This window comes from Balaenoptera ricei, chromosome 5, assembly GCF_028023285.1.
Source record: "Balaenoptera ricei isolate mBalRic1 chromosome 5, mBalRic1.hap2, whole genome shotgun sequence".
In the NCBI taxonomy this organism is placed as follows: domain Eukaryota; kingdom Metazoa; phylum Chordata; class Mammalia; order Artiodactyla; family Balaenopteridae; genus Balaenoptera; species Balaenoptera ricei.
The window spans coordinates 50258847-50276016 of record NC_082643.1 but is presented as its reverse complement, the minus strand read 5'-3'; the positions used below and the strand labels follow the sequence as shown (position 1 = coordinate 50276016).

The 17170-nt window shown below is 38.7% G+C and overlaps 1 protein-coding gene across 4 annotated transcripts in view; it reads right to left on the bottom strand.

Moving 5' to 3' along the window:
* The window catches only part of CCDC158 (coiled-coil domain containing 158), a 99887-nt gene extending 88470 nt beyond the window's left edge, over positions 1–11417 (bottom strand). For 3 of the 4 annotated variants that reach the window (XM_059924019.1, XM_059924017.1, XM_059924021.1), the window contains exons 1-2: positions 11339–11417; positions 5822–5864 (exon numbers count right to left, since the gene is read on the bottom strand). The gene's annotated coding sequence lies outside the window, so the exon portion shown is untranslated. The remainder of the gene's footprint in view (positions 1–5821; positions 5865–11338) is intronic. The other variant, XM_059924018.1, reaches the window with a different exon arrangement.
* Positions 11418–17170: the final 5753 nt, after the last annotated feature.

Sequence of the window (17170 nt, the reverse complement as noted above, 5' to 3'; positions counted from 1 at the left end):
GACAGAGAATTGCCCAAGCAATCCTGAGGAAAAAGAACAAAGCAGGAGGCATACCCTGACTTCAGACAATACTACAAAGCTACAGTAATCAAAACAGCATGGTATTGGCCCCAAAACAGACATATGGATCAATGGAACAGAACAGACAGCCCAGAAATAAACCCACACACCTATGGTCAATTAATCTTCGACAAAGGAGGCAAGGATATACAATGTGGAAAAAACAGTCTCTTCAGCAAGTGGTGTTGAAAAGTTGGACAACTGCAGGTAAATCAATGAAGTTAGAACACATCTTTGTACCATATACAAAAAATAAACTCAAAATGGCTTAAAGACTTAAATATAAGACATGACATCATAAAACTGCTAGAAGAGAACATATGCAAAACATTCTCTGACAAAAATTGTACCAATGTTTTCTTAGGTCAGTCTCCCAAAGCAATAGAAATAAAAGCAAAAATAAACAAATGGGACCTAATCAAACTTATGAGCTTTTGCACAGCAAATGAAACCACAAATAAAACAAAAAGACAACCTACGGACTGGGAGAAAATATTTGCAAATGATGCGACCGGCAAGGGTTTAATTTTCAAAATACATATATAAACAGCTCATACAATTCAATAACAAAAAAATAAACAACCCAATTGAAAAATGGGCAGAAGACCTAAACAGACATTTCTCCACAGAAGACATACAGATGGCCAATAAGCACATGAAATGATGCTCATCATCACTAATTATTAGAGATATACAAATCAAAACTACGATGAGGTACCACCTCACACCGGTCAGAATGGCCATCAATAAAAAGTCTACAAATAATAAATATTGGAGAGGGTGTGGAGAAAAGGGAACCCTCTTATGCTGTTGGTGGGGATGTAAATTGGTGCAGCCATTATGCAAAACAGTATGGAGGTTCTTCAAAAAACTAAAAATAGAGTAGCCATATGATCCAGCAATCCTACTCCTGGGCATGTACCCAGACAAAACTCTAATTCAAAAAGATACATGCACCCCTATGTTCATAGCAGCACTATGTACAATAGCTGAAACATGGAAACAACCTAAATGTCCATTGACAGATGAATGGATAAAGAAGATGTGGTATACAATGCTATACAATGTACAATGGAATATTACTCAGCCATAAAAAAGAATGAAATAATGCCATTTGTAGCAACATGGATGGACTTAGAGATTATCATAATAAGCAAAGTAAGTCAGTAAGAGAAAGACAAATACCGTATGATATGTCTTATATGTGGAATCTAAAATACGACACAAATGAACATATCTAGGAAACAGAAACAGACTCACAGAAATAGAGAACAGACTTGTGGTTGCCAAGGGGGAGGGAGGTGGGGGAGGGAAGGACTGAGAGTTTGGGATTAGCAATGCAAACTATTATATATAGGATGGATAAACAACAAGGTCCTACTGTATAGCACAGGGAACCATACTCAGTATCCTATGATAAACCATAATGGAAAAGACTATGAAAAAGAATATATATATATATATATATATATATATATATATATATATATATGTGTGTGTGTGTGTGTGTGTATAACTGAGTCACTTTGCTGTACAGCAGAAATTAACACAACACTGTAAACCAAATATACGTCAATAAAATTAAAAAAAAAAAAGCATGGGTTAAAATCCTGATACCAGACCAAGTAGTCCTCAAGCCAAAGAGTATTAAATAAGACAAAGGGCACTTAAAGTTAAAAGCTGCATTCCACAATAAAGATGTAATATCTCTGACTCCATTTACCACATAACACAGCAACCACTAAGATAAAACATAAATTACAGGAAATGCAATAAGAACTAGAAACACAGTAATAATGAGAGACTTTAACAGGCCACTCAGTATGAGGTAGGTCAAGCGGCCAAAAAATGAGTAAGGATATAAAAGATTTAGGTGAAATAATCACTAAGGTAGACTTTTTGGATATATATTGAACACTACATTTTGATAATAGAGAATGTACCTTCCTCTCAAGTGCACATGGAATATTCACAAAAACCAATCATACTTTAGGGCACAAATAAAAGATCAGTAGGTTCCATAAATAGAAATGTTACAAACATCCACCTCTGGTCACAATGTAATAAAACTAGAAAGTAAAAGTAAAACCCAAAAGCAAAAAGGCCTTTCCACTTGGAAATTGAAAGGCCTTGTATTAAATAATTCACGTGATAAGAGAAATATAAACAGAAATTTAAAAATTTCTGAAAAATAATGACAATGAAAGCACTACATATCAGAATCTGAGATACATTAAAGCAATGCAGGGACTTCCCTGGTGGCGCAGTGGTTAAGAATCCGCCTGCCAATGCAGGGGACACAGGTTCGAGCCCTGGTCCGGGAAGATCCCCCATGCTGTAGAGCAACTAAGCCCATGCACCACAACTACTGAGCCTGCGCTCTAGAGCCCGGGAGCCACAACTACTGAGCCTGAGCACCTAGAGCCCGTGCTCCGCAACAAGAGAAGCCACTGCAATGAGAAGCCCGCGCACCGCAACGAAGAGTAGCCCCCGCTCGCCCAAACTAGAGAAAGCCCGAGTGCAGCAACGAAGACCCAATGCAGCCCCCACAAAAATAAGTAAATAAAATAAAAAACAGACTTAAAAAAAAAAAACCAATGCAAAGAGGAAAATTCCTAGCCTTAAACACCTATTTCAATTTTAAAAAGAGAATGAAAATAAGTGAATTCGATTTCTAACACAAAAAGGTAGGGGGAAAAAGTATAACAAAAGAAAGCACATGGTAGGAAATAATAAAGATAAAAGCAGAAATTAATGAAGAAAACAGAAAAACAACAGATCAAGTTAATGAATCAGAATCCTTATTCTTTAAAAAATATAGGCAAGGACCATCAAAATGATGGAAAGAGGAAGATCACTTATAACATACTACTTACCATTTTTACATTAATGCACAATGTAAGCATAGTGTTAAAATTTTTTTTTTTAAAAACTTCTGAGCTAAAAAGAATTTTTGTTGAACAGAATTCCTTTTTATTTCACTCACAGTTTCTCCCTTTAGATTACTGAGGTGCCATCTGTCAAAACAACAATTAGATAAATTCTACCTTAATATGTTTTGTGCTATCATTTTTAGGAAATACGTAATAGGTAGGGAGACATTCCATAAAGAATTATAACAAATGGAATGTTACTCAAGATTGCTAGGCAATTTAAATGTTCTAACAGAAGGAACTGCTATTTGGGAAAAAACTCTCATTTAAACAAGTTTTATCATGAATGTTTGCTGTATAACTTAGCTTACACACTAAAGTGATGCATTTGGGGATTCTTCAGGATGATGAAAGACAGTAAGAAAATGTAAATTACTGAGTAATGTTATTATCATAAATTACAGATAGATCAAAAGCATGAAAGAATGAGCAGGACAGGCTGAATCAAAGCCCAGCATTGCGAGATCATAAACTAATCCACTCTGCTTGATACCAGAGTTCTGGGTATCAAGAAGGAAACAGAACCTACAAGCAAGGTAAGCAGAACGGGTACTAGAAGTTGGAGAAATGAGAAGAAAGGAAAAGGTTTGACTTCAAATTATTCTGATATGGAAACCATGTTCTACTTTGGCATAAGATGATGATAATAAACTCATTAATTCAGTAACCACTGATTGTTGGTAGGACATTAGGAGCCACAGTCCTTCAGAGGGAAATTTTTTTTCTTAGAAAATTAATAAAGAAGACAGCACAGGTTTATTTACTTAAACAAGAATTTTAAAACCATTTATTTGTAAAGATGCTTAGCACTTCTACTTGTCAATGCTGCTAGCTATTTTATGTACCGTAGAGTAATGAAATCTGTCTTTAAAAAAGTATTTGTAATCTAGATTTTCACTATTTTAGACTGACCAAATCATTAAACTGGTCAAATCATTCAGTGTTTCTCTACTTGCATTGCATTGTAAGAACTGAAAGATAATTCCTATTTTCAGGCATAAAACTTATTAAATTACTAAGGATTCCTGGGAAAAGAAAGTTTTTTTTGCCTCAGTAAGTCATAAAATTGTGAAAACGCTGCACTTTGTTGATTTGGGGATCAAAACATGAACTTACATGTGTCTGACTTAAATCTCTGAGTAAAGTACACACATAAGATCTTGGTCTCTTCTAGTATGCTCAAGATTTATTAAGAACAATTCTACCTTGTTTAAAATTATGAACAGGTTCACATTGAAAGGAGCCTTAAATTTCTGACAAGTAATAGCTAGGTAAAGACTCTACTCTTGTTATTTAATTGGAATGTTGCAGAAAAGGCCTTAGAAACCACAAACCACAAAAAGAGGACTTTTGGAGGAAAATAGTTTATAGGCTTTAGTTTTTGTTACATAGTTGAGCTAAAAGACTTAAAACTATCTCCTGGGTTCTTACCCCTTTCTCCTTGGCTTCCAAAAGGCCATGGTGACTGTACACCTACTTTCCCTAATGTGACCAGTCCTCACCTTGATTTCTTTCCTTATGGCTACGTAAGGTGGACCTCTCATGTGACTGTGATAAAATGTGACTGTCTCCACAGTAAGGTGATTTAGAATCCATGCTCTATTTTGACTGGGAAAGATTACGTATAATGTGTGTCATATTTAGATTACTGGATTCGTCAACTAATGACTCAAGCCCCTAGAGTGCTATCTTTCACAGAAGCCTGAGACTGGTGATTTTATAAAACTGGTCCATACTCTCGTAGAACCAGTCTGCAGGTATGTTTCCCCTAGAAAATTCTAAGGTACCCCAAGATTGATCCAAATATCACATACCTGGGCTGGTACAGTCTCAGAAACACAATGACGAGAGCAATTATTACTGAATAACCCGTTATTGCCTGAGTTATTGTTGTTACCAATAACTTCACACCACTCTTACTGTCTGCTTTCTCAATCACATTCTTTCTCTCTAGATGTTGTCATTGACTGTTATGGTTCAAATCCTAGCTCTGTGATCTACCACCTATGTGACCTTGAGAACTGTATTTAACCTCTGTAAGACTATAAGATGGAGATAGAGTATATACCTCAAAAGAATAAGAGTTAACTGAGATAACTCACGTCAGCCTTACTATACAGTACTTGCCTCAATCTATAGGTACACAGTGCCACAGTAAGCCATGAATAACAATATTGTTTTTAAAATTTAGGCAGTGTATACCCCCTCACTTGCCCATAATAAATGGCTATATCTTTCTATATATCTAGAAAGAAGATATGTTTCATATAAGTCCACTAACAGAAAAGAGAGTGAGTTTAAAATGCATTGAGTAAACACAGGGACCATTATAATATAATGTAGAATTAGGCTATTTAGACCCTACTTCACCAGTACATAATACCATCTTGTAGGGAGGCAGCACATAAGAAGCACAGAACTTAGGATCAGGACACGTAATTCTGTCATTGGTTACCTGTGAAAGCATGGGCAAATCTTTTCACATCTCTGAGCCTCAATTTCCACCATTACTAAGTGAGGTTACGGGTGTGTTTTCCAAATGTTTCTTAAGGAGTGGAAGCCGTTTTTTGAATCTTCAGACCCCCGACTACACACCCTCCTCTCTGCCTCCCAAACACCTTTATGGAATGCAGAAAGCCCCACGGAGCAGAGTTTGAAAACCACAGAGATAAACCCCTTACAACTTTATTATCTTAGATACTCCAGCCTAGGCATTCATCAAGTTTAAGACTTCAGGCTCTAAAATTAGATACAGATATAATGAATTAGTGTATCAGTTGTATTTAGTCACAATTCTTAAATATAACTCAAAGTAAAACAAGAAATACCTTAAAATCTGGATATTCTTATTTTCACTTATACTATTAACACCTGAAAAAAAAATTTAAAAATATGCTTATTAATATATAGAATACTTCATTACCTGAAATTTATTATTTTCAAAAAGTTCAATTTGCAAGTTAATTTTCATCACTTAAGATCTTGACAACACCTAAAACACACACATACAACAACACCAACAGCAACAAAACTAAATTCTTTTTCCTTTGGGCTTATCTTGTATATGAAAGTATGCTTTAAAATTATAGCCTATGGCACTTATCTAGGCTATGTTTATACAACAGAACATGTTCAATTATATGCTCCCTATTTATTGGCCCAATGCTAATCTTGTTGGTATAGGTCTCATTGATATTATCAAGATAGCGCAGCAAGTAAACCTATAGGCCCGTGTCTACATTCCCAGACCTGACCTTTCTCCAGGTACTGTCCAAACTGACTTAAATAGACCCCCTGAATGTCTTCTGACCATTTAAACTGCTTTTCACTGCTTGGAGATGCTTTTAACAGCTCTTATGCTTGGTTAGAAAAGTTACAGAGCAGAGGAACTTCTATCTATAAATCAGAAATAGGTCAGAAATGGGTCTATAAATCTTAAGCAATGGAGCTGAGATAAACAACTAGGATTTTTGGACTATCTCAGTGGAATCTAAGTAAGCAGTTGCCTCAGTGGAAAAATGAATGACAATACAAGCATCAAATCATTGTGAAATACACCTGAAACTAATATAATATTATATATCAATTATACCTCATTTGAAAAAAAGAATGACAATATTCTAGGTTCAGAATGAGGACTAATGAACAGAAGTAAAGGGAGGTAGGTTCTAGCTCAGGGTGGAAATGGACATTCTAAAAACTAGAGCACCTTGGATATTTACATGGTGGACTTCCTTGTGAGGTGTTCAAACTGAGGGTGGATGAGCATTTGTTGGGATGACAACTTGCCACTGGCTGTCCTCTCTTGGGAAGAGTATTGGACTAGAAGAAGTGTAAAATCTTCTCCAATCTGGACATTCTATGATTTTGTATGGAGAACATTCAGCAAAAAGATGACCAAAAATACAGTGACTTCTCACAGATGATTTCAGTCAACAGCAAAGCCAGATAGGGACAATTCCACTGCTTCCAGCAAGTTTCATGCTCTTTCGTTTAAAAATTTTGGCTCTAGATAAATTTTAATGAAATCTGTTCCTTTAACACCTCTGCATATATGTTTACAGTCACCTGAAATTCATCTTATCCCAAATCTGGTCTCTTTTCCTTCCCACCTAACCTGTTTTCTAGGGTGTTCTCAGATAGTGACACCATAAACCCAACTTCCCAAGTCAGACATTTCAGTGTCTTCATTCTTCATCTATTGAAACTCCACATTCTGTTGAGTCTATCTCTGTAATACCTTTTAACTCAGGGAAGGAGACTTAAGTGTGGTCAAAAGTTATAAGGAAGGAATCCTGGAATATGCAGTTTAGTTAATTTTAGTCCTATCGTATTCTTTCATGCTTTAATCAACTCTTACTAGACCTGCTACAAAATACCTCATAATGATCCTTCTAGTTTCATTTTCTTACAATCTTCCTTTAAAATCAGAGCCATCTTGCCATACCTTGCCCAAAAACAAAGCTTTGAACTAAGACCAGCACTCAATGCCCTTTACCATCTGGCCTAACCAACCTCCCAGCCTCATCTTCATCTTCACTCCCTTGACACACACTGTGCACCATTCAAAGTTTACTAGCTGTGTCCTGAGCATATCCTGCTCTTTCAGGACCCTGCTTGTATTTATACTCTTCTTTTTCTTTCTCCTTTCTTCCCAGCAAAATCCTCTCCAGTTTAGCTTTTAGGGATGTGGAGAAAGAGGTTCAAAACTATGTAGCTGGTAGCAATGTACACTGATCCAGTCTTTAAAATCAGTGTTCTAATAAAAAGGGAAAGAAAACTGCCTAATGCCTCTGAAAAATATAATTTAATGTAGGGGACTATATCTGGAGGACATGCTCCCCTTACTCTTCCCACATCAAAAGTAGTATGCTTTAATTAAATCATTTATGCATATAAAACACTTAGCACAGGGCCTGGTACAAAGTAGACCTCTGGTAATTATTAATTACTGTTGTTAGCATTTTGATGGTTTACAATGTATTGCTGCTATGAATAGTGCTTCTATAAATACTAGAGATAGAACTTTCTAAGATCAAGACCAATCAAGTTTCTGCCCTCGTGGGTCTTATATTCTAACGGAGAAAGACACTAACAAAACAAATCAAAAATATAATTTTGGAGATTGGTCAAGTGCAACGATGAGAATAACACAGGGTAGTAATAATATACAGAGAGAAGGAGTTGAGACTACTTAGTTAGGGTAGGTCAGGGAAAGACTTCCTGAAGTGACATGTGAGCTGAATGACAAAAATTCAGCCCTGCAGAGGACTGGGGAAGATCTTAAGAGGAAGTGCCACATGCAAAGGTCCTGAGATGAGAAGGGCTAAGGGTTCACTGACTGCCAGGAAGGAGGCTAGTGAAGCTGCATGTAGTCCAGGGAGAATGGGAGGTCTGCTTATAGACAGCCAACTGTGTACTGTGCCCGAAGGAATGCTGTGCTTATTAGCAGTTCCTTTCCTAAATTATCCTGAGAAGTTGCTGGTGAGGTTGGCTGATGGTAGAGCTCACGGGACCTTGAAAAAGTCATACTAATGACTTTGGGGTTTATTCTATAATTGCAGTGGAAAGCCACGGGAGGATTTTAACCAGGGGAATATAATCCTCTAGTGGCTGGGTGGGAAATATACTGAGTAGAAAGAGGCAGTTATGAGGCCACTGGAGTAGTACAGCAGAGGAACTAAAACCTTAACTCTAAAGGAGGCCAGTGATCTAGAGCAGATTGGTGCTGGGATTGGGAATGGGGATTGACTACAAATGGGTACCAGGGATCTTTCTTGGGTGATGAAAATGTTCTAAAACTGATTTGCAGTGATGATTGCACAACTCTAAATTTACTAAATATCATTGGATTTTACACTTAACATTGGTGAATTTTATGGTATGCAAATTATACCTCAAAAAAGCAGTTCAAAAAGAAAGCAGATTGGCTACTCTTTGTACGTTTTTGTGATGTTTTGTGGGGTAAGAAGAGGGGTGCAAATTAGCTGCCTGGGACCCAGAAGTCAATCAATTAAACCTGAACACTGGCTTTTTCCTGCATCCTGAATACTCCAAAGGGTCTTTATTTCAAGATGACTAGAGGTTGTTTTTAACTCCCCGCCACATGGAGGCACTTTGGCATTACCTCTTTTCCCCTGGATTGAGCCTGGAACTCAATCCCCAAGTGTCTGCAACTCTTATTTGATATACACATGACAGCTATCCAACAATGTCTTAGTTAAGGACCAAGCCTAAGTCACTTTGTACCTTTATTCTCTTAACCAGAATAAATGCAGTGATATATTAATAGGAATACAACGAAAGTTTAAAAAATTGCTTTGAAGTGCTAGACCACCTCTTTCTTATGCACTTTTTAATTTCTTTTCTCACCAAATTCTTTGTTCAGCCTTTTCCTTAGGATTTACGGGGTTCAGGAAATACTTAGTGGTCTCCACTACTACACCTGCCAATGCCCCAGCTGGAGAGCTTTAAAATACAGTAAGTCCCCTGCATACGAACGAGTTCCGTTCTGTGTGTTTGTAAGTCCAATTTGTTCATAAGTCCAACAAAGTTAGCCTAGGTACCCAACTAACACAATCAGCTATATAGTACTGTACTGTAATAGGTTTGTAATACTTTTCACACAAATAATACATAAAAAACAAACAAACACAAAAAATAAAACATTTTTAATCTTACAGTACAGTACCTTGAAAAGTACAGTAGTACAATACAACAGCTGGCATACAGGGGCACGTTCAAATCTTTGAAAGCCTGCAACTTGGAGGTTCATATGTAGAAGACTTACTGTATTCATCAATACAGGATTGATTCTATGTGATTTATAAGTATAACTGTATTAGTTTCCTGTAATTGCCATAACAAGTTACCACAAGTTTGGTGGCTTAAAACCATAGCCATTTATTCTTTCACAGTTCTGGGGCCAGAAGTTCAAAATCAGCCTCACGGGGCTGAAATCCAAGTATTGGCAGGGCTGTGCTCCCTTCAGAGGCTCTAAGGAAGAATCCATTCCTTGCCTCTTCCAGCTTCTGGTAGCTGCTGGCATTACTTGACTTGTGGCTGCATCACTCCAATTTATGTCTCTGTGGTCACACTGAATTCTCTTCTTCTGTATCTGATCTCCTCTGACTCCTTCTTATAAGGATACTTGTGTTTGCACTTAGAACCCACCCAGATAACCTCCCATATCAAGATCTTTGACTTTACCCTCTTTCCTTATCCCATTCACAGGTTCCAGGGATTAGAACCTGATATTTTTGGGTGGCCCTTATTCAGTCTACTATACCATATAATTTGGGGCCATCTAGTTTGGGAACAGGTGGTTCACAGAGGCCCTATTTAATGAATTGCGGATTATTACAGTGAATGGCCCTAACATACTAGATAGACAACACTGAGTCCTCTTTGTAGAACACAATAGTAAGGGCTCTGCACATACCAAATAACTTGTCAATTTCTGCCCTCAATTCAGGAGTATAATAATATGTCTACGGCCTAAAAACCACTTTTCCCACAACACAAATAAAGATAACTGTATAAGTTTTAAAACAATAAATGTGGTACAGAGGTGGGAGGATCAGACTGTCTCTCACCACTCCCTCACCTCCATCCCACGACTTTACACACATGGAAACAGTCCTGCCCGGCTGGTCTCTGGGACAGTGGAAAGTGCCAGCCCTGTCCTTCCCGAATCGGCTGCTGAGAAAGCAAGAAGTGGTTTTGCCAGTCTAAAAACCCTGAGAAATAGCCAACTTCACTTTTCTTCTATTTTTGCTTGCCCTTAATGTACACCAAGATAAATGAACACAACCTGGAACAGCCTCAGTGGGGACTTGGAGCACAGTTTTGTGGAAAAGGATGGTCTCATCTGAGAACTTCTTGTTTCTGACTGATGCAGAACCAGACTCCTCACTTAACAGGGAGGGCTCCAGCTGAAAGGGCCCCTGCACAGCATTTAATACAATCTCATTCTGCATAAGACTGTCCAAGGCTACACATTCCTCTTCATACCCCTGTCTTCCGCACCCCTCCCCCCCGTCCGCCGGAAGCGCGGTAGGAACAGGAGTTAGCAGTAATGTCGGGACAGGATCCCGTTATTTCTACCAAAAGGAATACTATGGTCCCAGAGTTCAGCCACCGTCCCCGGAGGTCTTGCGATCCCCGAAAACGACGGCAGTCCGTTCTGATAAAGAAGCAACTGGCCATCTACCACGTGCAAAACAAACACAAAGGTCTGGAAGGTTCCAGAAATGAAGACGCGCTGCTTCGGATCCTCCGGAAAACGACCCACCCCCTCACCGGGTCCCGGGTCCCGGGTCCCAGGGTCGCGCCCGCCCCTGTACCTGCGACCAACGCCTCATCCTAGGAGACCGGCCCCATCCCCGCGGGGACGCCGGCGGGCGCGACGGCCGCACCTGCGTCGACTGGGCGGGGCGGCGTGGGCGCGGACGCTGCCCCGCCCACCCCTGCGCCCACTCCTCGTGCGCTCGGGCTCCGGCCGCCGCCTGCTCCAAGCCAGCCGCGCGGGCAACGGTTAGCACCTCAGCCGGGCGTGGGGAGGGGGAAGGGGTGCTGTACTATTCCCGCGGGGGCCGGCGCCAGCCCCGGACTGCGTCCCCAGACGCCGTCGCCCGGGCAACCGAGCGCCATTTCCCCCCCCACCCCACCCTCCTCCCCGACCCCAGGAGCCCTAAGGAGGCTGCTGCTTGCACCCCGCAAGCATCAAATCCTGCCAGCCCTACCCCAGAAACGACCCTGATTCGGGCCTCCACTTACGCTCTCTGCCTCTCAAGGCGTCTCTCTTTATCTACGGCCTCTTAGCCGGTTTCCAAGTCCTACTCTCCCCCCGCCCCCACCCCCGGCACCCGAACGCCCCAGGCTATTCTCGAAGTTGTTCCGCAAATGATCTTCCCCAATGCTTACCGACCCTCACAAATCCTATCTCTACCCACAATCTAAGCGTCAAGCCCAATCTTGGCGTTGCCAGTCAGGTCTCCCCGCCCACCTTCTGACAGTGCCTCCGTACCCCCCTCCGCCAACCCACCCCTCAATTCCCCTTTGACTATCTCATTTAACGATTCACATTCTGCAGCTCTGCCTTCGCTTATGCCGATCCTCTGTACGGAATGATTTTCAAGGTTCACAAGTGTTCTCGGGGTAGCTGACCCTCTTGCCTCCGGAAAGTTGTTTCTTCCGCTGTGCTTCACTTGCTCTCTGTCGTTATCTCTGATATAGAACTTATCACATAATGTGATTTGCACACTTAGACCTCTCGGTGCTGCCTAAATTAGTGCTCAGATGGAAGAAATCCAGAAAGGCCTGCGTGTGATAGATGCAACCTGTCGCGTTAATGCTATTGGCTGCCGCGTTTTACGGACACCTACAGTGAATAACTTTTTATGTGCAAGTTGACTGGAAGTATTAATAAATCCTACATTATATAATGTAGTTATAAATTTTAATAAAATTAGTATTAAATACCACTAAAGATTGCTTTTTATTGTACCTATGATATAAATTATTCCATTTATTGACTGGGAGAGAGCTAAGATTGCCTGTAGAATCAAGTATTTTAATAGGGAATGAAATCGTATTAAATGGAGGAATGAATGGTTTAAGTTTTGTGGCTAGAAAGAAAGCATTTTTTAATTATATTGTTTTAAATTTTATTCTATCAAAGCATGAGTGTGGAAAGAAAATATTTTAGTTCCTAATATGTGATTTCCATTGGTGTCTTATGTTCGTATTTGTACCCTGGGCTCTACGAACAAAGAAAGTTCTGTTTTCTTTACGTTTTGAAGTCTTTAATTGAAATAGTATGTTAATTAGAACACTATAAAACTATTTAAACCCGCATATATGTATGAAAATTATTTTATTCTAACTTTTTTTTTGAATTTTATTTTATTTTATTTTTTATATGGCAGGTTCTTATTAGTTATCCATTTTATACACATCAGTGTATACATGTCAATCCTAATTTCCCAATTCATCCCACCACCACCACCCCCACCCCCACCCCCAGCTTTCCCCCCTTGGTGTCCATACGTTTGTTCTCTACATCTGTGTCTCAATTTCTGCCCTGAAAACTGGTTCATCTGTACCATTTTTCTAGGTTCCACATGTATGCGTTAATATACGATATTTGTTTTGCTCTTTCTGACTTACTTCACTCTGTATGACAGTCTCTAGATCCATCCATGTCTCTACAAATGACCGAATTTCGTTCCTTTTTATGGGTGAGTAATATTCCATTGTATATATGTACCACATCTTCTTTATCCATTCGTCTGTCGATGGGCATTTAGGTTGCTTCCATGTCCTGGCTATTCTAAAGACTGCTGTAATGAACATTGGGGTGCATGTGTCTTTTGGAATTATGGTTTTTCTCTGGGTATATGCCCAGTAGTGGGATTGCTGGGTCATATGGTAATTCTATTTTTAGATTTTTAAGGAACCTCCGTACTGTTCTCCATAGTGGCTGTATCTATTTACATTCCCACCAACAGTGCAAGAGGGTTCCCTTTTCTCCACACCCTCTCCAGCATTTGTTGTTTGTAGATTTTCTTATGATGCCCATTCTAACTGGTGTGAGGTGATACCTCACTGTAGTTTTGATTTGCATTTCTCTAATAATTAGTGATGTTGAGCAGCTTTTCATGTGCTTCTTGGCCATTTGTATGTCTTCTTTGGAGAAAAGTGTATTTAGGTCTTCTGCCCATTTTTGGATTGGGTTGTTTGTTTTTTTAATATTGAGCTGCATGAGCTGTTTATATATTTTGGAGATTAATCCTTTGTCCGTTGATTCATTAGCAAATATTTTCTCCCATTCTCAGGGTTTTCTTTTCATCTTCTTTGTAGTTTCCTTTGCTGTGAAAAACCTTTAAGTTTCATTACGTCCCATTTGTATATTTTTGTTTTTATTTCCATTACTCTGGGAGGTAGATCAAAAAAGATCTTGCTGTGATTTATGTCAAAGAGTGTTCTTCCTATGTTTTCTTGTAAGAGTTTTATAGTGCCTGGCCTTACATTTAGGTCTCTAATCCATTTTGAGTTTATTTTTGTGTATGCTGTTAGGGAGTGTTCTAATTTCATTCTTTTACATGTAGCTGTCCAGTTCTCCCAGCACCACTTATTGAAGGGACTGTCTTTTCTCCATTGTATATCCTTGCCTTCTTTGTCATAGATTAGTTGACCATAGGTGCGTGGGTTTATCTCTGGGCTTTCTATCTTGTTCCATTGATCTGTCTTTCTGTTTTTGTGCCAGTACCATATTGTCTTGATTACTGTGGCTTTGTAGTATAGTCTGAAGTCAGGGAGTCTGATTCCTCCAGCTCTGTTTTTTTCCCTCAAGACTGCTTTGGCTATTCAGGGCCTTTTTTGTCTCCATACAAATTTTGAGATGATTTGTTCTAGTTCTGTAAAAAATGCCATTGGTAATTTGATAGGGATTGCATTGAATCTGTAGATTGCTTTGGGTAGTATAGTCATTTTCACAATATTGATTCTTCCAATCCAAGAACATGGTATATCTCTCCATCTGTTGGTATCATCTTTAATTTCTTTCATCAGTGTCTTATAGTTTTCTGCATACAGGTCTTTTGTCTCCCTAGGTAGGTTTATTCCTAGGTATTTTATTCTTTTTGTTGCAATGGTAAATGGAGAGTTTTTATCATAAATGGATGTTGAATTTTGTCAAAAGCTTTTTCTGCATCTATTGAGATGATCATATGGTTTTTCTTCTTCAATTTGTTAATATGTTGTATCACATTGATTGATTTGCACATATTGAGGAATCCTTGCATCCCTGGGATAAATCCCACTTGATCATGGTGTGTGATCCTTTTAATGTGCTGTTGGATTCTGTTTGCTAGTATTTTGTTGAGGATTTTTGCATCTATATTCATGAGTGATATTGGTCTGTAATTTTCCTTTCTTGTAGTATCTTTGCCTGGTTTTGGTATCAGGGTGATGGTGGCCTCATAGAATTGAGTTTGGGAGTATTCCTTCCTCTTCAATTTTTTGGAAGAGTTTGAGAAGGATGGGTGTTACCTCTTCTCTAAATGTTTGATAGAATTCACCCATGAAGCCATCTGGTCCTGGACTTTTGTTTGTTGGAAGATTTTTAATCACAGTTTCAATTTCATTACTTGTGATTGTTCTGTTCATATTTTCTATTGCTTCCTGGTTCAGTCTTGGAAGGTTATACCTTTCTAAGAATTTGTCCGTTTCTTCCAGATTGTCCATTTTATTGGCATAGAGTTGCTTGTAGTAGTCTCTTAGGATGCTTTGTATTTCTGTGGTGTCCATTGTAACTTCTCCTTTTTCATTTTTAATTTTATTGATTTGAGTCCTCTCCCTCTTTTTCTTGATGAGTCTGGCTAATGGTTTATCAATTTTGTTTATCTTCTCAAAGAACCAGGTTTTAGTTTTATTGATCTTTGCTATTGTTTTCTTTGTTTCTATTTCATTTATTTCTGCTCTCATCTTTATGATTTCTTTCCTTCTACTAACATTGGGTTTTGTTTGTTCTTCTTTCTCTATTTCTTTTAGGTGTAAGGTTAGATTGTTTAATTGAGATGTTTGTGGTTTGTTGAGGTAGTATTGTATTGCTATAAACTTCCCTCTTAGAACTGCTTTTGCTGCATCCCATAAGTTTTGGATTGTCTTGTTTTCATTGTCATTTGTCTCTAGGTATTTTTTGATATCCTCTGATTTCTTCAGTAATCTCTTGGTTATTTAGTATCGTATTGTTTAGCCTCCATGTGTTTGGGTTTTTTTTGTTTTTTTCCCTGTAATTGATTTCTAATCTCATAGCATTGTGGTCAGAAAAGATGCTTGATCTGTTTACAATTTTCTTAAATTTACTGAGGCTTGATTTGTGTCCCAAGATGTGATCTATCCTGGAGAATGTTCTGTGCGCACTTGAGAAGAAGGTGTAATCTGCTGTTTTTGGATGGAATGTCCTATAAATATCAATTAAATCTATGTGGTCTATTGTGTCATTTAAAGCTTGTGTTTCCTTATTAATTTTCTGTTTGGATGATCTGTCCATTGGTGTAAGTGAGGTGTTAAAGTCCCCCACTATTATTGTGTTACTGTCGATTTCCTCTTTTATAGCTGTTAGCAGTTGCCTTATGTATTGAGGTGCTCCTATGTTGGGTGCATATATATTTATGATTGTTATATCTTCTTCTTGGATTGATCCCTTGATCATTATGTAGTGTCTTTCCTTGTCTCTTGTAACATTCTTTATTTTAAAGTCATTTTATCTGGTATGAGTATTGCTACTCCAGCTTTCTTTTCCATTTGCATGGAATATCTTTTTCCATCCCCTCACTTTCAGTCTGTATGTGTCCCTAGGTCTGAAGTGGGTCTCTTGTAAACAGCATATATATGGGTCTTGTTTTTGTATCCATTCAGCAAGCCTGTGTCTTTTGGTTGGAGCATTTAATCCATTCACATTTAAGTTAATTATCGATTTGTAAGTTCCTATGACCATTTTCTTAATTGTTTTGGGTTTGTTTTTGTAGGTCCTTTTCTTCTCTTGTGTTTCCCACTTAGAGAAGTTCCTTTAGCATTTGTTGTAGAGCTGGTTTGGAGGTGCTGAATTCTCTTAGCTTTTGCTTGTCTGTAAAGCTTTTGATTTCTCCATCGAATATGATTGAGATCCTTGCTGGGTAGAGTAATCTTGGTTGTAGGTTCTTCCCTTTCATCACTTTAAATATGTCATGCCACATGACTTGGAGAGTTTCTAGCTTGGAGAGTTTCTGGCTTGGAGAGTTTCTGCTGAGAAATCAGCTGTTAACCTTATGGGAATTCCCTTGTATGTTATTTGTTGTTTTTCCCTTGCTGCTTTCAGTAATTTTTCTTTGTCTTTAATTTTTGCCAATTTGATTATTATGTGTCTCAACGTGTTTCTCCTTGGGTTTATCCTGTATGGGACTCTCTGTGCTTCCTGGACTTGGGTGGCTATTTCCTTTCCCATGTTAGGGAAGTTTTCGACTATAATCTCTTCAAATATTTTCTCGGGTCCTTTCTCTCTCTCTTCTCCTTCTGGGACCCCTATCATGTGAATGTTGTTGCGTTTAATGTTGTCCCAGAGGTCTCTTAGGCTGTCTTCATTTCTTTTCATTCTTTTTTCTTTATTCTGTTCCGCAACAGTGAATTCCACC